The sequence below is a fragment of the Somniosus microcephalus genome, chromosome 10, assembly GCF_052327205.1.
Source record: "Somniosus microcephalus isolate GS21.2 chromosome 10, FLI_Smic_1.0, whole genome shotgun sequence".
In the NCBI taxonomy this organism is placed as follows: Eukaryota; Metazoa; Chordata; class Chondrichthyes; order Squaliformes; family Somniosidae; genus Somniosus; species Somniosus microcephalus.
In genome coordinates this window covers 136,836,908-136,863,120 of record NC_140996.1, presented here as the reverse complement: position 1 = coordinate 136,863,120, position 26,213 = coordinate 136,836,908, and positions in this window count along the sequence as shown.

Genomic DNA, 26,213 nt, shown 5'->3' with positions numbered 1-26,213 from the left:
TGCTACCTAGCTCCCTAAATTCTTGTTGCAGGACCTCATCCCTCTTCCTACCTATGTCGTTGGTCCCAATGTGAACCACGACCTCTGCCTGTTCACCCTCCCCCTTCAGAATGCCCTGCAGCCGTTCAGTGACATCCTTGACCCTGGCACCAGGGAGGCAACAAACCATCCTGGAGTCACGTCTACGGCCACAGAACCATCTATCTGTTCCCCTTACGATAGAATCCCCTACCACTATTGCTCTCCCACTCTTTTTCCTCCCTTCCTGAGCAGCAGCAACACCCCCGGTGCCAGGAAGTTGGCTGCTGCTGCCTTCCTCTGGTGAGTCATCCCCCTCAACAGTATCCAAATTGGTATATCAAAAGTGACAGCCTGCAGCTTTCTGTGCAGGAGAGATTTCTAACTGAGTCTGTGGAGAAGGATTCAGGTTAGAAGTAAGACTGTCAGTGTTTGACAGCTTCAAACAGCTGTGAAACGTTGATATTTCATCTGTCAATATCTCTTGACATGAAATTTCAGTCTGTGACGTCACCTGTTGCGGGCTCAACAAGGTCAATCAAGTTAAAATCGCGTGGATTGGCCGCATCTCGATGGAGGCGGGACTACAACCCCGAAAGTTGTAGTCCCACCTCCAACCCGACTCCTGAATGAAAATCCTGCCCTTTGTGTCCTCCTCACAACTTGCGTTCCCACCTATCTTTGTATCATCAGCAAATTTGGCTACAGTACACACGATCCCTTCATCCAAGTTATTAATTTAGATTGTAAATAGTTGAGGCCCCAGCATTGATCCCTGTGACACCCCACTAGTTACAGTTTGCCAAACTGAAAAAGACCCATTTATCCTGACTCTTTGTTTTGTGTTAGTTAGCCAATCCTCTATCCATGCTAATATAGTAGCCCCAACCCCGTGAGCTCTTATCTTGTGCAGTAACCTTTTATATGGCACCTTATCGAATGCCTTCTGGAAATCCAAATACACTACGCCTACTGGTTCCCCTTTATCCCCCTGCTCGTTACATCCTCAAAGAACTCTAGTAAATTTGTCAAACATGATTTCCCTTTCATAAAACCATGTTGACTCTGTTTGATTGTATTATGATTTTCTAAATGTCCTGTTATTACTTCCTTAATAATGGATTCCAGCATTTCCCCAATGACAGATGTTAGGCTAACTGGCCTTACATTTCCTGCTTTCTGCCACCCTCCTTTCTTGAATAGGGGCGTTACATTTGTGGTTTTCCAATCTGCTGGGACCTCTCCAGAATCCAGGGAATTTTGGTAGATTACAACCCACGCATCCACTATCTCTGCAGCCACTTCTTTTAAGACCCTAGGCTGTAGGCCATCAGGTCCAGGGGACTTGTCAGCTTTTAGTCCTATTAGTTTGCCTAGTACTTTTTCTCCAGTGATAGTCATTGTTTTAAGTTCCTCCCTCCTTATAGCCCTTTATTATCAATTATTATTGGGATGCTTTTAGTGTCTTCTACCGTGAAGACAGATACAAAATATTTGTTCAAAGTCTCTGCCATTTCCCTGTTTCTCATTATTGGCCCAGTAATTCCTGTCAGAACGCGTGAGTAAGGACAGGGTACTCACGCGTGTGCCAGGAGGAATTGTCGGTTTTCAGCATGCACAGCGCATGCGCTGAAAACCGGCATTTTCTGTCCTCTGACCCAAGGGGGTTAAGAGGCTGAACGCATGCGCGGTATCGGGCAGCGCGTGCGACTTGGATTTCCTGTATTTTTACAGATTTGCGCATGTGTAAAGGCCTCTGGTTTTTACGCATTGAAAAACCACACGTAAGTACTTAGTTTTACAGGTAAGTGGTCTTTTAGTACAATTTAGAATTTTTTTTCCACAGGTTTATTATTTTTAAAGAATCTACAGTAAGGTAAGTTTAGTTTTAGACCCCATTTTTTAAAAATTTATTTTTTTCAAAAATTTGATTAATTGTTTAAAATAGTTTTTTAAAGTTATTCATAGTTAATTTAATTATTGGGATGCTTTTTAAAATTTTATTTAAAGTTTAAGTAGTGTTTTGGGGTGCAGTACTTTTCATGAGTTTGACAGTCTTTACTATCAAACTTATGAATGAAGTTTCCCCTCCCCTGATTGGCTGAACAGTGCTCACCTGATCCCAGCCGGCACATCGCACTAACTACGCCGCTGGGTCAGGTTAGCACAGCGCGCCGGGATCAGAACCTGGCCACTGACAGGAAATCCACTGCGGGCCAGTTTTCAGATGTCGGCGCGCAGGGTGAGCGCACATCGGGGGCTTGCACGCGCGGCAAGCCCCCGACAGGAATTACTGGGTCATTAATTCCCCAGTCTCATCCTCTAAGGGACCAATGTTTACTTTAGCTACTTGCTTCCTTTTTATATACCTGTAGAAGCTCTTACTGTCTGTTTTTATATTTTTTGCTAGTTTATTTTCATAATAATCTATCTTCTCCCTCTTTATTATTTTTTTAGTCATCCTTTGCTGGTTTCTAAAAATTTCCCAGTCCTCTGGCCTACCACTAATCTTCGCAACATGGTATGCCTTTTCTTTCAATTTGATACCATCCTTAACTTCCTTAGTTAGCCACAGATGGTTCATCTTTCTCATAGAGTCTTTCTTTCTCACTGGAATAAACCTTTGCTGAGAGTTATGAAATATCTCCTTAAGGTCTGCCGCTGCTTATCTACTGTCTTACCCTTTAATCTATTTTCCCAGTCCATTTTAGCTAACTCTGTCTTCATACCTTTGTAATTGCCTTTATTTAAGTTTAGCACAATAGTTTCAGACTGAATTTGAAATTCTTTCATGCTATGACTACTCTTCCCTAGAGGATCCTTTACTTTGAGATCATTAATTAATCCTGTGTCATTACACAGTACCAGATCTAAAATAGCCTTCTCCCTGGTTGGTTCCACAATGTATTGTTCTAAGAAACCATCCTGAATACATTCTATGAACTCGTCCTCAAGGCTACCCTTGGCAATTTGATTCATCCAATCTATATGAAGATTAAAATCGCTCACGATTATCGCAGTACCATTCTTACAAGCCCCTATTATTTCTTGATTTATACTCTGTCCTACAGTGTAGCTACTGTCAGGGGGCCTATACACTACTCCCACCAGTGACTTCTTTCCCTTACTATTTCTTATCTCCATCCAAATTGATTCTACATCTGGATCTTCTGAGCCAATATCATTTCTCACCACTGCACTGATCGCATCCTTTATTAACAGAGCTACCCCACCTCCTTTTCCTTTCTGCCTATCCTTCCGAAATGTCAAATACCCCTGAGTATTCAGTTCCCAGTCTTGGTCACCTTGCAACCACGTCTCTGTAATGGCTATCAGATAATACCCATTTATTTCTATTTGTGCCGTCAACTCATCTATCTTGTTATGAATGCTGAGTGCATTCAGATAAACAGCCTTTAATTATGTCTTTTTACCATTTTTCCCTACTCTGACTCCATTTGCTGGTGCACGCTTATGTTCGTACACTTTGTCTACCCTTGCCAATTTGATTTGTCCAATCTATATGAAGGGAGATAGAGGGAAGGGAAGCAAGGATAGAAGCAAAAGACAGGAAGGAGAAAAGCAAAAGTGGAAGTCAGAGAAATCAAGGGTGTAAATCAAACATGGCTGCAGTAAACAATAATGCTAAAAGGTCTAAGAGTGTTAAAAAAACAAGCCTGAAGGTTTTGTGAGTTAATGCGAGGAGCATTCGTAATAAGGTGGATGAATTAGCTGCACAAATAGATGTAAATGGATATGATATAATTGGGATTACGGATTACAGAGACATGGCTCCAGGGTGACCAAGGCTGGGAATTCCACATCCAGGGGTATTCAATATTCAGGAAAGACAGGCAAAAAGGAAAAGGCAGTGGGGTAGCATTGCTGGTTAAAGAGGAGATTAACACAATAGTAAGGAAGGTTATTAGCTCTGATGATGTGGAATCTGTATGGGTAGAGCTGAGAAATATCAAGGGGCAGAAAATGTTAGTGGGAGTTGTATGCAGACTCCCAAACAGTAATGCTAAGGTTGGGGATGGCATTAAATGGGAAATTAGAGATGCGTGCAATAAGGGCACATCAGTTATCATGGGTGACTTTAATCTACATATAGATTGGTCTATCCAAATTAGTAACAATGCTATGGAAGAGTATATAGAGTGTATACGGGATGGTTTTCTGGACCAATATGTCGAGGAACCAACTAGAGATCAGGCCATCTTAGACTGGGTATTATGTAATGAGAAAGGATTAATTAGCAATCTTGTTGTGCGAGGCCCCTTGGGGAGGAGCGATCATAATATGATAGAATTCTTCATTAAGATGGAGAGTGAAGTAGTTGATTCAGAGACTTGGGTCCTGAATTTAAATAAAGGAAACTATGATGGTATGAGGCGCGAGTTGGCTAGGATGGATTGGGGAATGTTACTTAAAGGGTTGACAATGAATAGGCAATGGCAAACATTTAAAGATTGCACGGATGAACTACAGAATTTGTTCATCCCTGTTTGGCATAAAAATAAAACAAAAAAGGTGACTCAACATTGGCTAACAAGGGAAATTAGGGATAGCATAAGATCCAAGGAGAGGACATATACATTGGCCAGAAAAAGCAGCAAACCTGATGATTGGGAGCAGTTTAGGATTCAGCAATGGAGAACAAAGGGATTAATTACGAGGGGGGAAATAGAGTGTGAGAGTAAGCTTGCAGGGAACATAAAAACTGACTGTAAAAGCTTCTATAGATATGTGAAGCGAAAAAGATTGGTAAAGTTAAGCATAGGTCCCTTGCAGTCAGAATCAGGGGAATTTATAATGGGGAACAAAGACATGGCAGACCAATTAAATACATACTTTGGTTCTGGCTTCACAAAGGAGGACACAAATAACCTCCCAGAGATGTCGGGGAACATGGGGTCTAATGAGAGGGAGGAACTGAATGAAATCAGTATTTGTAGGGAAATGGTGTTAGGGAAATTGATGGGATTGAAGGCCGATAAATCCCCAGGGCCTGATAATCTACATCCTAGGGTACTTAAGGAAGTGGCCCTAGAAATAGTAGATGCATTGCTGGTCATCTTCCAAAATTCGATAGACTCTGGAACAGTTCCCATGGATTGGAGGGTAGCTAATGTAACTCCACTATTCAAAAAAGGTGGTAGAGAGAAAACAGGGAATTATAGACTGGTAAGCCTGACATCGGTAGTGGGGAAAATGCTAGAGTCCATTATAAAAGATGTAATAGCAGAGCACTTGGAAAACAGTGACAGGATCGGACAAAGTCAACATGGATTTACAAAAGGTAAATCATGCTTGACTAGTCTACTGGAATTGTTTGAGGATGAAACTGGTAGAATAGATAAGGGAGAACCAGTGGATGTGGTGTATTTGGACTTTCAGAAGGCTTTCAATAAGGTCCCGCATAAGAGACTAGCGTGCAAAGTTAAAGCACATGGGATTGGAGGTAAGGTACTGACTTGGATAGAGAACTGGTTGGCAGACAGGAAGCAAAGAGTTGGAATAAACGGGTCTTTTTCTGAGTGGAACGCAGTGACTAGTGGGGTACCGCAGGGATCGGAGCTAGGACCCCAGTTATTCACAATATATATTAATGATCTAGACAAGGGAACTAGATGTAATATCTTCAAGTTTGCAGACAACACAAAGCTGGGTGGGTGTGTGTGCTGTGAGGTGGATGCAGAGAAACACCAGTATGATTTGAACAGGTTGGGTGATTGGGCAGATGCATGGCAGATGCAGTATAATGTGGATAAATGCGAGGTTATCCACTTTGGTGGCAAAAACAGGAAGGCAGATTATTATTTGAATGGCAATAGATTGGGAAAAGGGGAAGTGCAACGAGACCTGTGTGTCCTTGTGCACCAGTTGCTGAAGGTAAGCATGCAGGTGCAGCAAGTGGTTAGAAAGGCAAATGGTATGCTGGCCTTCATTGCGAGAGGATTCGAGTACAGGAGCAAGGATGTCTTGCTGCAGTTGTACAGGGCCTTGGTGAGACCACACCTTGAGTATTGTGTGCAGTTTTGGCCGCCTTATCTGAGGAAGGATGTTCATGCCATGGAGGGAGTGCAGCGAAGATTCACCAGACTGATACCTGGGATGGCAGGAATGACGTATGAAGAGAGATTGGGTCGATAAGGCTTATATTCGCTAGAGTTTAGAAGAATGAGAGGGGATCTCATTGAAACTTATAAAATTCTAACAGGACTAGACAGACTAGATGCAGGAAGGCTGTTCCCGATGGCGGGGAATCCAGAACGAGGGGTCACAGTCTAAGGATAAGGGGTACGCCATTTAGGACTGAGATGAGGAGGAATTTCTTCACCCAGAGAGTGGTGAACCTATGGAATTCTCTACCACAGAAGGCAGTTGAGGCCAATTCATTAAATATATTCAAGAAGGAGTTAGATATATTTCTTAAGGCTAAGGGGATCAAGGGATATGGGGAGAAATCAGGGACAGGGTACTGAATTTGGATGGTCAGCCATGATCGCATTGAATGGCGGAGCAGGCTCGAGGGGCCGATTAGCCTACTCCTGCTCCGATCTTCTATGTTTCTATGTTTTCTATGTTTCTATGTCTCCTCCTGTCACACTCTGGTTATCATTATCCCTATTGCTACCTTGCACTATTGCCTACTCCTTCCTCTTTGACTTTCTAAATTCTCCTTCACCTGAACTCTCTCCCCCCAGTATTTAGTTTAAGGCCCTATCTAGTGTCCTAGTTATTCGATTCGCCAGGACACTGGTCCCAGCATGGTTCAAGTGAAGCCCGTCCCAACGGAACAGCTCTTTCTTTCCCCAGTACTGGTGCCAGTGCCCCATGAATCGAAACCCATTTCTCCCATACCAATCTCTGAGCCATGCATTAATTTCTCTGATCTTATTGACCCTATGCCAATTTGCTCGTGGCTCAGGTAGTAATCCAGAGATTATTATCTTTGTGGTTCTGCTTTTTAATTTGGCAACTAGCTGCTCATACTCCCTCAGCAGAACCTCTTTCTTAGTCCTACCTATGTCATTGGTACCTACATGGACCACGACAACTGGATCTTTCCCCTCCCACTCCAAGTTCCTCTCCAGCCCCGAGGAGATGTCCTTAACCCTGGCACCGGGCAGGCAACACAGCCTTTGGGACTCATGCTCTCGGCTGCAGAGAACAGTATCTATCCCAATCATCCTCTGTTCCAGATATCCCCATCTCTACTTCTGTATGGTCAGCCTGATCTTTTGATACCAATTGATTGATCTGTAGGAATTAAAATAAATATAATAGCTGTATTATATATTCTTTTTTTTATTATTAATTACAAAAAATCCAACACTATTCATACCACATAGTCATTATGCAACCTACTGTTTACTATGAATACAATAAAATGTGTCTTAGTGCTCATTGGTTTACATTGTCCAGCAACAGTGGACACAAAAAACACAAATGCTAGGCTTTCCGTTGTCACTGAACAAAATCTATCCAAAAGTAACTACTTTATTTATTGGGATCTGACTGCTGTTTTTGTGTCAGTTTGTCGTGGCTTTTTCTCTTGGGCTTTTTCTTTAACTTTTTTCTCTTTCACCCAAGAGGTCTCTCTTTCTTATGCACCTGCCATATTTGCAATGTTCAGTATCAGCATCTAGTCTGGTGTGGCACACTCTGGTACGCCTTCACTTTACACCATCTTTTTTCTGCCTCTTCCGTTTGTCTTATTAAGTTGTATGTTACATACTTGGATGGGTCATTTTACACAATACATGACAAACCACTTCTGGAAATAGATTTTTAGTAAATTGTGGACATTTGGGCAATGCTCCAGGGTAAAGGTTGCTCCTCAAGGCTGAGGTAACATGAGAGGTGGATGGGGTAAGTGGACGAGGGGGCTCTTCGGCATTGGCTGCAATTGCTGCTGATCCAGCCTGTGAACCATAGTGGAGTACTTCTATCAGTTGTAGAAGCTCCCCTTATCTATTGCATTGGGTGGCATGGCCTCTTTGAAAGAAAGCTTGCACTACTTAGTTTGCCTTGTTCCCTGATGTACATGCTTGAGGAGTTTTGTCCACATAATTATTGAGGGGGAGAAAGGTTATGTTGCTGCTAGTAGTAAGAACTGTGCCAGCCTACAAACTATACAAGTTCCTATCCTTGAGAGTGGAAGAGTATTAGGCAAGTGACTCTGTCTGAGGAATGGAGGTAACAACACATGGGGATGATTCTGCCATCTGGCATTCCCAGCTAGGAGCAGTGCTTGAGAGCATATCATGAGAAATCACACGTGTGCAGACCACGCTTTTCTGCCCATTAAAATGGGAATGGTTGATTAAGAAATCATGCTCCTTGTTATTGCTCCATACCCTAGCTCCAGATCAATTGCTTACAGCTTCAAAAATATATCAGCGATGATCTTAGTCAAAGTATCTATTTTCAAGATGTAGATGTTGAGGACCATACCTTGCTTCTCAGAAGGTCATGTCTGACTAACTTAATTGAATTTTTTGAGGAGGTAACAAGGAGGGTCGATGAGGGTAGTGCGTTTGAAGTAGTGTATATGGATTTTAGCAAGGCTATTGATAAGGTCCCACATGGCAGACTGGTCACGAAAGTAAAAGCCCATGGGATCCAGGGCAAAGTGGCAGGTTGGATCCAAAATTGGCTCAGAGGAAGGAAGCAAAGGGTAATGGTTGATGGGTGTTTTTGTGACTGGAAGGTTGTTTCCAGTGGGGTTCCGCAGGGCTCAGTACTGGGTCCCTTGCTTTTTGTGGTATATATCAATGATTTAGATTTGAATGTAGGGGGTATGATAAAGAAGTTTGCAGATGATACTAAAATCGGCTGTGTGGTTGATAATGAAGAACAAAGCTGTAGACTGCAGGATGATATCAATGAATTGGTCAGGTGGGCAGAACAGTGGCAAATGGAATTCAATCCGGAGAAGTGTGAGATAATGCATTTGGGGAGGGCTAACAAGGCAAGGGAATACACATTAAATGATAGGACACTGAGAAGTGTAGAGGAACAAAGGGACCTTGGAGTGCAGGTCCACAGATCCCTGAAGGTAGCAGGCCAGGTAGATAAGGTGGTTAAGAAGGCATACAGAATACTTGCCTTTATTAGCCGAGGCATAGAATGCAAGAACGGGGAGGTTATGCTTAAACTGTATCAAACACTAGTTAGGCCACAGCTAAAGTACTGCGTGCAGTTTTGGTCACCACATTACAGGAAAGATGTGATTGCACTAGAGAGCGTGCAGAGGAGATCTACGAGGATGTTACCTGGACTGGCGAATTTTAGCTATGAGGAAAGATTGGATAGGCTGGGGTTGTTTTCTTTGGAACAGAGGAGGGAGAGGGGAGACCTTATTGAGGTGTAGAAAATTATGAGGGGCCTAGATAGAGTGAATAGGAAGGACCTATTTCCCTTAGCAGAGGGGTCAACAACCAGGGGGCATAGAATTAAAGTAATTGGTAGGAGGTTTAGAGGAGATTTGAGGGGAAATTTCTTCACCCAGAGGGTGGTGGGGGTTTGGAACTCACTGCCTGAAGGGGTGGTAGAGGCAGAAACACTCACCACATTTAAAAAGTGCTTGGATGTACACTTGAAGTGCCGTAACCTACAGGGCTACGGACCAAGAGCTGGAAAGTAGGATTAGGTTGGATAGCTCATTGTCGGCCGGCGCGGACATGATGGGCTGAAATGGCCTTCTTCTGTGCTGTAAATTTCTATGATTCTATGAAAAGTATTGTCAGCAAAATATCAATTGCTGATAGAGATCATGCAAAGCATTTCAGATTGAACTTGTATAATCACAGTCAGAAGATGTAATACCTGTAGTTACATATTCACCCCAGGAATCCACATACCAATCAGAACACCCATATATAATGGTCAGTTCCATTCAGAGACAATTTTGAAGTTCACTATTATGGTTGTCTTTTATTATGCCAAGGTGTGCAAAAGCAGATAGAAAAGATAGGCAATTGAAAAGTAAAAGCTTCCAAGATCAGTAAAACTTAACTAAAATTGTCCTACAACATATTCTAATCAAAATTCCAACAGCATAATTTCAAAGTTTAGCAACAAATCACATGAGTTCTAAACAGTGTCCTCTTTTTAACTGGGTCACAAAGATATTAAGAAGGGATCCTAGATGATAACTGTAACATTTCAGATAGGATTTGTTTTATGCAAAACTTAACCTTCTATTTGAAAACAAAAACACTGCTACAAAGAAACTGCTGATCTGACATTTAACACCATTACTCACATTAATAATCTATTTATTCAATCTGACATGAATTGAACAAGTTCAGCAGTGAAAGAAACTCTGGTTGTCATGGTAATTTTTTGAATATAGTTGTGGAAAAATAATCTGTGGTAAATGAAGTATTTCAAAGTAAATAAGATTCTTAATAGAAAAATGACCCCAATCCAATTTACAATGAGAGAGGAGAAAAAACATTGGGCCCGGATTTTGCTGTCGAAATAATGCTATCATTGCTCGCTGTTATTAAAGAGTAAATCAGGCAACAACTTCTGGCGACGCACATGTGCAGTTAAACACTGAAATCTGAAAGTTGATGTCCTAGTTGCTGCGCTATACTGACATCTCGCCAAGAGACTCGGCATTGAAATACTTGGAATGGCGTGAAGTTGCTGTACTTACCTGATATATACACACTAAATTTGCCAGAAAAAGTTAGGGCTTGTCTATGCCAGTGTAAGTACATTTTTAACAGCATGATAAGTCTTCATTACTGCCAAACAACCTCTCTGAAAATTAACTTTTATGAGTGTGGAGTCTCATTCCTTCAGATTTTAATTACTGTTGGAGATTTTGAAAATATATTTTTTAACTTTTTCTGTCTGTCCTTTATCTATCTTAATCCCATCTTTCTTTCACTCTCTCTTTATTTCGCTTTCTGTATTTAATTTGACATTGAATTAAATATTCTAGCCGACAATTTCTGGTTCAGACTCTGCGTTGCTCATTAACGATTCTTCAACCTGATTGGTTAAGGAGATACACAGTTGTTTGGCCTGTTCACACAGGTCCCAGATCCCCTGTAGAGGGCGCTGCGCCAAAATGGCTCTCTAATTACAGTAAGTTCCAGTGCAAAATCTCATAGAAAATCTGTGGACAAGTGTAATGAATAGCTGGCACCATTTGTTCACAGCTGAGAGCAAAATTCGGCCCCATGTTCAAGAATGTTTTTGTTTAAGAAAATGATGCACTGGTATGAGCTCTTTTTAAATTTCTTCTGTAGATTTCTTAATAGTGTTGTTTCTCAGCCAGCTAGCTAGTTTCAGTATAATTGGACACCCTACATGATAGAATTCTGATAAAATCTGAATGTTAATCTATCTTTCTCTTTCAGATACTGACTGACTTGTGCATTTCTTATTTTGATTTCAGATTTCCAGCATTTATAATGTCTCTTTTTTTAATGTAAGAAATCACACAACACCAGGTTATAGTCCAACAGCTTTATTTGAAATCACAAGCTTTCGGAGCGCTGCTCCTTCGTCAGGTGAAGTGGAGAGATGCATAAAAACACAGCTTATATAGTCAGAGAATAATGTCAGATGTTTACAGGTAATCTTTCTAACTGCCATTTATCACACCTTGGCAGAGAGATAATCACAGCAATCAAAGGTGTAAATGGTGTCCAAACAGGTCAGTCAGGAAAACATTGCATCAAAGAACAATGAGGTGGGGTCACAAGGGGTCAAATGTTGCAGATGCTGGGGTCTGTATGAAAAACAAAAAAACAGATAAAAAACATTTTTTTTTGCTGGAGATCACAGCAGGTCCGGCCGCATCTGTGTGGAGAGAACAAGCCAACGACGACTCGAGTCTGGATGACCCTACGTCAGGTGGGGTTACATGTAGCGTGACATGAACCCAAGATCCCGGTTGAGGCCGTCCTCATGGATGCGGGACTTGGCTATCAGTTTCTGCTCGACGGTTTTGCGTTGTCGTGTGTCTCGAAGGCCTCCTAATTTACATTTGGCATGCAATTTATGTTCAGGATATTTGAAGCCAAAGAGTAAGAACAGTGAAAGTATTTTGACAGCACATATTAAAACCATGCAATTGTTTGACATTCATTCTTGGCACATTCAATGCCTGCAATTTTCAAGTAAATTATTTCATCTAGCTATTACATCAATCTCTGCTCATTGCCTTCAAAATTGATACAATACAACAACCATGTAGTGGCTATAAGTGTGTAGCGCAAAGATATCTAATCTTTCTTCTTTATGAGCTGTATAGGTGTGTGCCATAGAGCATCAGAGACCACATATAAGGTTTAAATCCATTTTCTCATTCATTTGTATATATCTGCAGTTGTCAATATTATCAGATTTTTGTGTTCTGAGTTAGGATTTATCCATCAAATGGCCATCAGCACTAAACACAACCATTTTCAAACCTCCAAGCTCAAAAACTTTAAATAGGGCAAACAGGAAATACAACACAAATTGCCTTGAAGGCCAGATTGCTATGTTTAAGGAACCCCATATCATCATATCACATGGGCCTCCTAAGCCATATCAAACAGGCCTTCAAAGCCCAGGCTGTAGTTTGAACAACCTGGTGTAGACGATATTGCTGTAGCAACATACTGTATTATCAATGAGCTACAATGCGCAATTTAGAGGAAGATGTGATGAATGGTCAGCTTGTTATTTTTTACAACTGCATGCATTTTATTTGGAAAGTGTTTCTCAATTAAAAAGAGACTTGCATTTATGTAACACCTTTCATGACCTCAGGACATCCTAAAGCGCTTTACAACCAATGAAGTGGAGTCACTGTTGTAATGTAGGAAACACAGCAGCCAATTTGCGCACAGATCACAAGCAGCAATATGATAATGACCAGATAATCTGGTTTAGTGATACGATAGCAAAATACTGCGGATGCTGGAAATCCTAAATAACAACAGAAAATGCTAGAAAAACTCAGCAGGCCAGGGCAGCATCCGTGGAGAGAGAAACAGAGTTAACGTTTCAGGTCGATGACCTTTCATCAGAACTGGAAAAAAGCAGGAAATGGAAAGCAGGTTTAGGGGCCCCTAAACTGCACACTTTTTAAAAATTGGGCCCAAGTCTCTACAACCCCCTTATAAAACCTAGGGAGAAGTTTAATCAATTTCAAAAATATATTATTGTAGTCCATATACAATATCCCCTGCCCTCCTATCCCACTTCGTTTAAAAAAATGCTCAAAACAACTCTTCCAAAAACTTGTATTTGACTTCTGAAGAAATCTCTTCACCCATTTGATTCTAAAGGATTTTTTCTTCAAATCAATATCTGGGAAATTGAGTCCTCCCTGATTTCTCCGTCCAATGATGGTATTGTAAGCCACCAAGGCTGATTTCCCTTCCCATAAAAACCTCACACAAGCCTCTCGGATGGACTTTTCCGCCCACTCAGGGATATCCTCCACCATCAATAAGTACCATAGCTTAGATAGCAGGAGAGCAGACACCACTGTCACTATTCCTTGCACTTTCAACCACCTTCTTTCCCATTTTCCCAAAATCTTTAAAATTTTCATAACCTTCGGTTCCCAATTTAATCGATCCACTTCATCCCTGTCTTTCTTGCACCCCATATGCACCCCCAGAACTTCCAAAACCTCCACCACTTTAAAGGGACATTCCCCCAACCATTCCCCCTACCCCTCCCTGCAACCAGGCATTGGGACTTACTATAATTGACTCTGGCTCCTGAAGCTCTACAATATTCCTCCACTACATCCATAGCTTTCCTCACTGACTCCCCATTTCTCAATGTTAAGGTTGTGTCATCTGCATATTGGTGTATCACAGACACCAGCCCAGAATTGGGGACCACAATCCCAACTACACCTTGTTTCTTTCACATCATGTAACCTAATGTAGGGGTTCGCAAAATCCCTCAGCCCCGAAGATACTGGAGATATTAATCCACATCGTGGATGGAGACTGTGCGTGATTTTAAATTGCCTCTGGGTTGGACAATGTTTTAAACATACCCAGAATCGTAGGGGGGCTGCGTTGAGTTGGGCAGCACGTGGACAACACCGGAATCGAGGAACTTCGTGGAAAAATTCGCACACTTTAAGACAGCACATTTTATTTAAAAAAATGTACTCTTGAGTTTTGAACTGTGTAAATTGCAAAGGGGTTTAAAAATGGCCGTCAGAAAAGCATGGCCAAGGACAAAAGAAAGCAGCTTGTGGATGTCTGTGAAAAGTGGGAGGATCAAGCAGTGGCAGTCAGATTCTGTCAATCAAAAAAAGGGAGTTTCCCTTCCCTACAGAGGCAATGTTTGTTTACAGGAAACTGCTGCCTTGTTGACATAAGGGGTTATCCACTTGAGACTGCAGTTTCAGTGACCGCAGGACAAAGGGGCCTCTGTTTACATAGTAATCCAGCTCCATTCAAAGCCCAGCACACAATTGAGACACACCTAAACTGCGGAAGAGACTTTTTTTTAGACTAAGAAAAGGAATGAATGGGTTTGAATCACCCATTACTCAGACAATAGGGCAGTTGGATCCCTTTTGTTTTAGCCAGATGAACTTGGATTTGGGCGGGAACATTTCGGCCCCAGAATGTAGACACATTCAAACCACTCCAAGCTTTATTCAAAACCCATTCCAGACAATGGGAGCAGTTTGGCCACTGGGAAATAGCCCGTTTGAATCAGCCAATCATGGCCTTTCTCTTGTGTATTCGAACTTTTCAGGGCGAATTTGCACACAGACCTTTTCAGTGCCAAAACAGCAGGAGCTCACAGGATATAAAGATAGCTTCTCAGAAGCATCTCTCTCTCTTTTCCTTGGACCGCAGGTGAGCTCTTCTCTCTCTTTGGACCACAGGTGAGCAGGTTTCTGACTCTTCAGCAAGGCAATCTAGTAAGGAGTTAGAGGGGTGGTAATTTAAGGGAAATTGCTAAGATTGTAAGACTTACATTGTAGTCATTTACCCTCGTTTTTGCCGTCTGCCTTCCCTTGTTAAGCAATTTTACATTGATCGTGTGGTGTAATTTCTTTATTGCTTTGATCGTGTGGTGTAGTTTTCTTTAGTTAATAAAGTTTGATTTTCTCGCATCCAGACCATTTTGTCTGTTTTAATATATCATTAATTATAAGTTCCTCCAGTCAGAACTGGAAGGGTGGGTTTAGCAATTCGAAACCGCTGTTTGGTATTGGTCTCAGTGCAGTGGGAAAAAAAGGCTGCTTGACCAGGTAAATTACCGTAAACCAGTTAAAGGAAGGTAAATTACCGTAAACCAGGTAAAAGATGCCCCCTGCACTAATGGTTCTGCTACCAATGTGTACAACAATGGGGACAGGGGACAACCCTGTCTCACTGATCTCTGTATCGGAAAATACTTGGATAAAAAACCATTATATTTAACACAGCTAAATATGTTTGAATAAAAAATCCTTATCCACTGAATGAAATTTTCCTTGAAACCAAATGCTTCCAAAACCTTCAATAAAAACTCATCAGAGACCCTATCAAAGGCTTTCTCTTGATCTATCTTTAATACATAAGCCTCCCTCCCACTCTCTTCCATGAGTTCTATCGCATCTTGAATCGAGACCACAGAGTTTGCGATGTCCCGGCCTATGACCCCATAGGACTGAGAGGGCCAAACTATCTCCGGTAACACCTCCTTCAAACGATTTGCCATAACCCTCGCCAAGATCTTATAATCCACATTTAATAATGTGATAGGCCTCCAATTGTTCAGATCCCGTCTATCCCCTTTATTTTTATATAAGCTAAGCTTATAATACCTCTCCTCATAGATGGGGCCAGGCTGCCCTCAATTTTAATTTCCTTAAAAACTCCTAAGAGCAATGGGCTTAAAATCTCAAAAAATTATTTATAAAATCCTGCATTTAGTCCATCGGACCCTGGGCATTCTCCCCCCCTTCATTCCACTTATTGCTACTTTTATTTCCGCTAATCCTATTTCTTTGTTGCACATGCTTCTCTCATCCTCCTTTAAACCTTCTTCAATAAAAGCAGCAACTTTCTCCATTGCCAAATTGGAAATGTCTTCTTTTGTATATAACTCTTGATAAAAGCTGCTAGCTGCCTCTAAGATCTCCCCACTTTCATAAATAATCTTCTCCCCGACCTTCAACTCTTCAATTAACGATAATCTCTGTCGCAGCTTCTCTTGCTCTAGAAAATATCTAGTGCATCTTTCGCCCTCCAATGTATCTCTAGCCTTTGCATGGAGAATGGCCCCCTTGCATTTTTCAGCTTGCAATAATTCCCACTCTTCCTTTAGCACCCAGAACTTAGTCTCCGCTCCCTTATCCCCTCTGTCAACTGCTTTACAGACATCCGTAAACCTTTTGTTTATATTCTCTTCTCGACACCGATTAGCTGCCGCCCTCTTTTTCCCATAACGTACCGAAAAAACTTTTACCTCATATTTGAAATTGTCCCACCAAACTCTTCTTTCTTTCAAGCACAAAGGTTCCTTCCGCGCATTCTTTATTATATTTATAATCCCTTCTTTATAAGCAATTTCTTTCAGGTATTGATTGTTTAAAATCCACACCCCTGAATCAGTCTTAACTCTGCTGTTCCTAATTCTCAGAACCAAAGCTGAGTGATCACTAAAAAATACTTTTTTATAATAAATCTCTATCACCTCAGAACTTAACCCTTCCCGCAATAACACAAAATCTATTCGGCTCTGTTTTAAAACATCACCCACCCAACCTGATCTGGAGAACTCCCTTTTTATGGGGTTCCGGTCCCTCCATAAGTCTCTCAAATTTAAAGTTGCCATCATTTTTACAATCATCCCTCTGGAGTTATCGGCCTAGAAATTCAGTTGGCTGCGCCAGCCGTTAGCGCCTTAGGAGGAGCAGATCTCGAGCGCTAGGCGATTAGCGCCCGGGCGCAGCGCGATCTGCGCCTCGCCCCAACTTCAGTAGACATTTAGCGCCGGCGCAAAGTCTTTGCGCGCGCTCATCTGCGCGCGCAGATCATGACGTCATTTCGTCGTGCAACGCCCTTTGTGCGCCCGGAACTGGAACTTCACTCGCGCCGCCCCATTGTGCGCCGGGCGGCCCTAACGACTGTTGAGTGGAACGGTACACAGCCGAGGCGGGCCGCGGGGAGCGCAAATTAAAGGGCACTTACCCTGCACTATAAAGGGCAGCCATTTTGCAGCATTCACTCTTGTGCAACGGATTTTTGGAGAGAGACCAAGGAAGAGAGCTTACTGCTTTGGCCCAACACTAGGACAGGTATTTTTGGCTTCAGGCCAGAGCTTTGCAATTCTCTTTGCCTTCATTGAGATCTCAGTGTTTGCCAGCATATTATGGGGGCTGCATTGGGTGCCAACGCTGAGTTTCAGCATTATGTCGGAAGGGCTTACAGACGCCGTGAGAGAGTGGCAGCCCTGGCTAGATGCAGAGGGGGCAACAGGCGTCGCCAAGGGAGGCCTTACCCACTCAGGGTATACCGCCAGCAGTTCTCCTATCTCAACATGTCTGCCGCGCAGTGTGTTAGGAGGCTGCGATTCAGAAGGGAGGTGGTTGCAGACATCTGCCAGCTGCTTCACAGAGATCTGCGTCCACAGCTGATGCGCAGGACGTCTCTGTCGGTGGCAGTGAAGGTGACGGTGGCTCTCAACTTCTATGCCACCGGCTCCTTCCAATCCGCTGCTGGGGACATTGCCAACATCTCCCAGTTCGCCGTGCATTGCTGCATCCGCCAGGTGACCAATGCCCTTTTCAGAAGGAGACGTCAATTCATCTCCTTCCCCATGACCCTGGACAAGCAGCAGCAGCGTGCAGTGGGATTTGCAAGAATAGCGGGCTTCCCCATGGTGCAGGGTGCCATTGACTGCACGCATGTGGCTTTGCGGGCACCTCTGGAGCATGCCGAGGATTACCACAACCGGAAGGGCTACCATTCCCTCAACGTACAGCTGGTGTGTGACCACAGGCAGCGCATCCTAGCTGTCAATGCCCGCTTTCCAGGCAGCAGCCACGATGCCTTTATCCTGCGACAGACAACTGTGGCTGACATGTTCCAGGCACAGCCTCACCCAAGAGGATGGCTTATCGGGGACAAAGGCTATCCTTTGTGTACCTGGCTCATGACCCCGCTCCGCGCGCCCAGGACCCCTGCTGAAGAGGCATACAACGAGAGCCAGCAAGCGACCAGGAACCTCATCGAACAAACAATCGTTGTCCTGAAGCAATGGTTCCGCTGTATGGATCGCTCCGGGGGAGCCCTCCAGTATTCGCAGGAGCTAGTCTCCCAATTCGTCGTCGTTTGCTGCATGCTGCACAACCTGGCTATCCGCAGGACTCAGGCACTGCCACCTCACGTTGGACCACCACCTCAGGAGGAGGAGCAGGAGGAGCATGAGGAGGAGGAGGAGGAGGAGTACCAGCCCAGGAGGGAGGCAGAAGGTCCAAGGGCCGCCCGTCGGCGGCTTATTGAACGTCACTTCTAGGCCCCCTGTCAGGGAATGGCTTGTGCCAATGAAAGAACATGATTGCAGCCGCTCCGCAAGCCCTCAGCCGGTTTAGGCAACAAACACTTCAAAGATCAAACATGGACAATGTGAATAAAGAAAATGGTTTATTGTACAAACTCAGGGCCCTTCCCACATGAAAACCAAAAACACACGAAACCCCCAAAAAACACTCACACACATGACTCACTCCCACAACCTGGGGAGGATTAACAAAAGATGTAAACAAAAATGGCCTTCATCCTCGGCCTTCACAAAACACCCATTCCAAAAAACAAAACATTTGGACACACCCTCTACTTTGTGGCCCGCGAGGGCGATGCCTTCTGCAAACTTTGGCGGCCCCTGCACGCCCTGCTGCTCCTCCTCAAAGTGAGGCCAGTGGCTGCTGCAAGGCTGGGGGAAGGCTCCTGAGGGGCACATGTCGTGACGGCAGATGCCCTTGGGGGTCGGCCTAGACGAGGTCTGGCCCTCGAGGGGCCGGCTGGTGAATGCTGCAGCTGTGGCTGGGCAGCATCAGTCGCTGCAGCAGCTCGTGGCAGCTCCACTGGGGGAGTGGCAGTGGCGGCTGGAGGAATGGGGGCAAGCTGGCGGATGGCAGGCGCTCGCTGGTCGCCTGAGACACTGGCACTCGCCCGGGCCAGCACTGCAGCATGCGCAGCAATCTGCCGAGGGACAGACCGCTGTGCTGCTGCAGCGCGGCAGGTGCCCTGGCGATGCCTGGCTGACACAGCGAGTGTGGCAGCAGTGAGTGCCCGTGTTGCCCTGTTCTGTGACCGCATCAGAGCAGCCAGTGACTGCATGGCACCACTGATCACCTGGCCAGTCACTGCCTGAGCTGCCCCGAATTCCGCCCGACTCGCTGCCTGATCTGCCCCGAATTCCGCCAAACTGGTGGCCTGTGAGGCCCCGAATTCGGTCACACTCCGAGACAGGGACTCGATGGCCTCAGGCATCTGTGCCACTACCCCCATGAGCTCCGTGTGCCGGCGCTCCGAGTCCGCGGACATGTCCTCGAGGAGGCGCATCTCCTCGGCGTTGACCGTCTCCGGACTGGAGGCCGGACTCTCCCTCTGGGGAGAAGGCCGCCGAGCTGGCCGACCCTTCCTGCGTTGCTGGACGCCGCTGGGCCCAGCAATTGGACTCCCCTCCGACCCTTCCCCCCTCTGGGGAGAAGGCCGCTGAGCTTCCACCCCCCTCCCGCGTTTCTGCAGGCCGCTGGTCCCAGGAGCTACACTCCCCTCCGACACTTCCCCCACGCTCCCCTCCAGGGAAGACGTGTCCCCTACATTGGCATGGCTTGCCGCGGCTGAGTGTTCCCCTGATGGGCCGCCTTCCTCTTGCTCCTCCTCCTCCTCCTCTTCTGAGGGGCTGTCACTGGCAACTTCAGGGACATCCTCCTCCTCACCATCTGAAAGCAGGAAGGCACAAGAGTAGCTTTAGAGTGAGGACAGGGCGTCAGCGAGGGAGGCATGAGTGGTGGCATTCAGCGCATTGGTCGGACAGTGGCAAAGGATGTAGATCTGATGCGCAAGTGGGACGAGAGAGGTCCAAAAGGTGATGTCCTTACCATTGGTGCCCAGAACAGGGTCGGCATCTCCAGATGCAATGGGGCCAATCACCCGGGCACCCATGATGCGCTCCACACGCTGTTGCAGCTCGGTGAGCTGCTGGATCTGGGGTCCGCCTCCCCCAGTCTCAGTCTGGCTCCTCTTATTATTGGCCAGCTTGGCCTGCAAGAGAAAGGACGGCCTCTAAGTACAGTGTGTAGCCCTGATCTTGTGTGCACTGCCTCCCATGGTGGAATAGCCTGGCCAGTGTGTAGCCCTGATCTTGTGTGCACTGCCTCCCATGGTCGAATAGCCTGGCCAGTGTGTTAAGTGCACAATGTGCAATTGATGTTCATGACTGTCCCATAGCTGCTGCATGAGGGCTGGCCATTAGGGCTTTCAGGTCCCTTTGCCCATAATGTGAGGTGCACATGCAAGGATGAGGAGGACACTGGAATGGGTACTCACCCTGACAATCCTGGCGAGGTCATTTAGCTTTTTGCGGCATTGCACAGAGCTCCTGGGGACCTCACTGTTGGATGTCACCCTGGTGGCGACATGCCTCCAGGCTTTCCGGTAGATGCGGGCCGCCGGCTTCTTCCCATTGTCCGGAAACAAAATATGGCGTCTCTTCTCCACAGCGCCAACCAGCACCCTCAGATCATGCTCTGAGAAGCGCTGCGCTCGTTCACGGGCCTTCTCCATCCTTTCAGGCGCTATTTGGGTCCAGCAGCAGTGTTCAGGCCTAGCTGGAGGGCTGCAGTGTCCAGGGCGTGGCAGCAGACCAACTCAACCCTTCCCCCTTAAGAGCTGGCCGGCGCCAGGGTGTCTGCTGTCAATCAAGAAATGGCCGCACCTGTGCTGCGCCCGGCCTCGGCGGTATCGCTCAGCACCTCCGGCTTAGCGCCTAAAGAGAGCCGTGCATCGCCAGTTTTAGCGCTCGAGCAAACTCTTAGGGCGAAGCAAATGAATATCGGCGAAGTGGCCTCGAATTTGCGCCGGGCGCAAACTTTAGCGGCCGCCCGACTTTACCGCCCCAAAAGTGGCTATAATGAATTTCTAGGCCATCATCCTTAAAGGTCATCTGGGCTGAAATATCCATCCGAGATAAAAATACATTGAAATCCCCCACTATACAAGGATTTTCCACCTCTGCCGCTTCAGTGAATAACCCCCGAAAAAACTCGCGACGCTTGCAATGGTCATTCGGTACATAGATATTAAAGAGATTGCACATTTTTACCCTTAGTCATAAAAATCTCCCCTCAGTGTCCTTGTCCATCAAGGCAACGTTCTCTTCTATGGACGGACTCACCAAAACAGCCACCCCTCTATGGTTATTGTTTGCACAACTTGCAAACACCTCTCCCTTCCAAACCTTCTGAACTCTTTCTAGGATATCCTCATCCCAAAAGGTTTCTTGCAGACACAACACGTCCATACCTTTAAAACCCTGCAATAACTGCTGCAATTTCCTCTCACCCCTCAGTCCGTTCACATTAATCGAGACCAATGTAATCATGGCTCCAAAAAAGGGAAGTGTGCCTGATAATCTCCCCATCATTTAATCTCTGGCCCTTCCCTCCTCATATGCTCCTTCCCAACTTCTCGGGCAGCTGTTGCTTTTTCCTGTAGCCTCCAACTCTTTTTCACCCCCTGTTTAAACTTTCCCTGCTGTTTCAGCCTCTTCCTTGCATTAAGTTTGGGCCCAGGAGCTGCCCTTCCTCCCTCCTTCTGCCCCTCACTAACCTTTCCCTTTCCACATGATGACACCCCACCCCCGACTTCCATGTCTCTGTCCCCCTCTAATTCCTCACACTCAAGCTCTTCTGCAACCCTCTGACCCTGCTCCCCGTCAGATACACAATCCTGCTCCCCGTCAGATACTTCATCTCCCATAGAGAGTCTTCCTGCTCTCGCAGTTTCTCCCACTGTGCCGCTTCCTTCGACCACATCTCCACCTCTGACCCTTGCACCTTGCTCCCTCTCTCCATGGGACAATGGCGCACCTAAATTGTTCCCTTCTGATGTCTCTATTTCGCCGATCCCATCCTGCTGTCCCTTTAAGGCTCCTGCCTCTTGTCCCCTCTCCCCGTCCTGCCCCCTCCCGCTCACCAAGATATCCGACTCCCTGCCTCTCCCCGGAGCACCCACATTCACCATACACCCTGCTCCCGCCTCCTCGCCCCCCGCAGACACCAGACTCCCCAGGGGGAGCCGAACCACACTAAGGCTCGAGTCTGCACTCGACCCTCGCTGCCCGCTGCTGTCTTTGTTCCCCTCCACAGCACTCGGCGTGTTTTCCGCCATCTCCATCCCGTTCTCCGCTCCGCCATCCTCTGCCTCTTCCTGTGCTCCTTTCTCCTTCATTTTACCGGCTGTGTCCTCCGACTGCACCGCTCCTCCGGCCGTTCCACCCTCATCTCCTGCTCCTTCTCCCATCTCCTCATCACTCATATCGCTCCCTTCTGCCACACACTCACAGCGGGTGGGGCCTTTGTGACACACCCCACAGCTCTCCGCCTTGCAGCTCCGAGCGATGTGTTCCGACTCACCGCAATTGTAACAATACAGGGCTGGACAGTTTCTTACGAGATGGTCATGTCCAAGACAATAATAGTGCACCTTTACTTGGTTATCATGCAGCACACGAAAGTACTGCACTCCTTCCAGTGTCTCGAACTTCATACTGTACGGCAATGACCTCACCCCCTCTGGGAACTGCACCTTTACATACCGGGTTCCGTCTGCGACACGTGTTCCCGGATAGTACCTCCTCTTTATTGCAGAACATATTTTAATGTCCCACGACTCCAACTTTTTGCTTCGCACTTCATCCTCAATGTAAACTGACAAGTTTAAAAATGAAACCACCACCTCTTCTGAATATAGCAGAGTCACCTCCAAGAATTTCTCACCAACTTTCAGACTGAGTAACAGTCTTTCCACCTCCTCACGGCCACTGACCGTCAACTCGAATCCCAACATTCCGCTTTGGTCGGCAGGCAAAGCAGCTTCCCTCGCCACAGTCCTCATGAACCGCCTGGATAATATCCCAAGCTTGAATCTTCTTATCCTCACACTGCACCACCACCGTGTTTTCTTTACCAAACCTCCTGGGGTCCCGGCCCAAATCTTTGGGCCTTTTTTTTCCCTTTCCCACCACAGTTTCTTCCCTAATTAAATTCCTGGCGGGAAAATTGTCCTCTGAGGGGCCCGGCACTCCGGACCCCTCAGCAGCCATCTGGCTGTTTTTGTGGGCCAAAAAAGGCCCTAAAACCTGCAAACAAAACCCCAAAACCCACCACCAACTTTTTACAAAACTCCCTCCAACTCCCAGCTGCAATCAGGCAACCAGTAACACCTGGCTCACTCCTAGCCCCTCCCACCTAGAGAGTGCTACCCACTGAGCCACAGCTGACACGTGTTTGAAGTGTCCTAGTGGGCTGCTTATTCTTTGCTTTTGACAAATTATCTAAGGTTGCAATTATATTGCCGCTACTGGTTTTAGACTAGTATCTATGAAGTTTAATGTGCCGCCTCCAGACTGTAGTTATATTATTAGCTACACATTCCTCCAGGTAACAGCAGGGCGAACAACAAAGGAGCCCTGCACGTGCTTGGAAGCACGCAGAGAGCGCTATTTCCCAAGCAGCTCATTTTTAATGTTACCAAAGTACGGGCAGGAGCCTTTGTTAAAAAGGTGCTGTATGAAATTTTAAATATTCCCAGATGATCCAATGTGTAGTTTTATAGTGAGGCTTTTCACCAGTTATTGTAGCTGATGTGAACTCAAATCAATGTGGGACAGGCTCCTGGTGGGTCATCTGACACCCAAGTTATATTGGTATTTTCATCTCAATGAGCAAATTAAACCACTTTGCAGCAAGGGCCAGTATAACTGCAGCCTGATATGTCTATAATTTTGGGCTCATCCTCTGTAAATCCTCTAGCAAAAACCACCCCCGGGAGGACTTGGATAATACATCCTGCTATCAGTAGGTACAACAACGACAACTTGTATTTATATAGCACCTTTAACGTAGTAAAAAGTCCCAAGGTGCTTCACAGGAGTATTGTAAGACAAAAAATTGACACCGAGCCACATAAGAAATGAGGGCAGATGACCAAAAGCTTGGTCAAAGAGGTAGGTTTTAAGGAGCGTCTTAAAGGAGGAAAGAGAGGTAGAGAGGCGGAGAGGTTTAGAGAGGGAGTTCCAGAGTTTAAGGCCTAGGCAGCTGAAGGCACGGCCAATGATGGTTTAGCGATTATAATCAGGGATGTTCAAGAGGGCAGAATTTGAGGAGCGTAGATATTTCGGGGGTGGCGGGGGGGTTGTGGGGCTGAAGGAGATTACAGAGCTAGGGAGGGGCGAGGCCATGGAGGGATTTGAAAACAAGGTTGAGAATTTTGAAATCAAGGTATTGCTTAACCAGGAGCCAATGTAGGTCAGCGTGCACAGGGGTGATGTGAGATGTGAATAACAGCTTACTGGAAATAAATATTTAGACTTGATGGGATCAAATAATTGTGCTCCTGAGATAACTGTTTCACTAAGCATACAACGACGCCAATTGTCACTATGTCCTTGCATGTATTTTAATTTTGATGCTCTGATCACATGGATTCTAAATCCTCTCATTTTCTTCCTTTTTCTGTTTACGTTATGGAAGTGACTGAACAGTGTTTGCGTATGTGATTTGTTGAGCTATTCTGACAAGACATGTCTAACAGTGGTTCACAATGGCCCAGAACTTGGTGTCGGGGGCTTGCCGCGCGTGCAAGCCCCCGATGTGCACTTACCCGGTGCGCCGACATCTGAAACCTGGCCCGCAGTGGATTTCCTGTCAGTGGCCCGGTTCTGATGTTGGCGCGCTGTGCTAACCTGACCCAACGGCGTAGTTAGTGCGATGTGCCAGCTGGGATCAGGTGAGCACTGTTCAGCCAATCAGGGGAGGGGAAACTTCATTCATAAGTTTGAGAGTAAGAACTGTCAAACTCATGAGAAGTACTGCACCCCAAAACACTACTTAAACTTTAAATAAAATTTTTAAAAACATCCCAATCATTAAATTAAGTATAAATAAGTTTAAAAAAATAATTTAAACAATATTTTTTTTTTTGAAAAAAATAAATTTTTAATAAAAAGGGTCTAAAACTAAACTTACCTTATTGTAGATTCTTTAAAATAATAAACCTGTGGAAAAAAAATTCTAAATTGCACTAAAACACCACTTACCTGTAAAAATAAATACGTGTGCTTTTTACAAGCGTAAAGACCGGAGGCCTTTACACATGCGCAAATCCCCCAAAACAGAGGAAATCCAAGACGCACGTGCTGTCCCCTACAGCGCACGTGCTAGCCTCTGCACCTCTTGGGTTAGAGGAGAGGAAATGCCGGTTTTCAGCGCATGCGCTGTGCATGCTGAAAACCGGCATTTCCTCCGGCCAGACGCGTGAGTACCCCTTCCGTACTCACGCGTTTGGGGAGGAATTACTGCCCCATTAGGTTTGCTTCTCAGTGAAATAATGGCTGTGCGGGCAAAACAACTTAAACACAAAGAAGGAATACCAAAACCAGACAGCGTCCTGCCCTGGAGCTGTTGCTTAGGGGTGAAGAAAAATCATCCAATAAATCATGCTAAATTTGCAGTGTTCCTTGGCAATATAATGTTTTGTACTAAGCTATTTACTGTTTTGCATAAGGCAAAATAAAATCCTAAATGAGTGCAGTCATGGGCTTTCTTCTCTCACTATATTTCATTTATGTTCTTTGAAAGCCACAAATTGAATTAAAAAATCTTCCCTTTAGTAATATAAAATATGTTTTTTTGACTGCAGACACCAGCAGTTCTTTCTCATTCTCTCATCACAAGCAGTGCAGTGCAGAATCAATCATTTCAGTTGGTTGAAAGATAGGGATCACACCGTGACAGGACCTTCGTTCCACATAGTATGTTAGTCAGGCACAAAAGCACCACTTAAATATAAGCAACTGCATGCAAGGTTCAAGGTTAGGTCCACAAACATCAATCACCTTCAGGTTATCCAAATTGCTGCAGCTGAATCTTCTAAGTTATATTAAGCTATGTCTCAGATAGTAAGGAGAAGGAC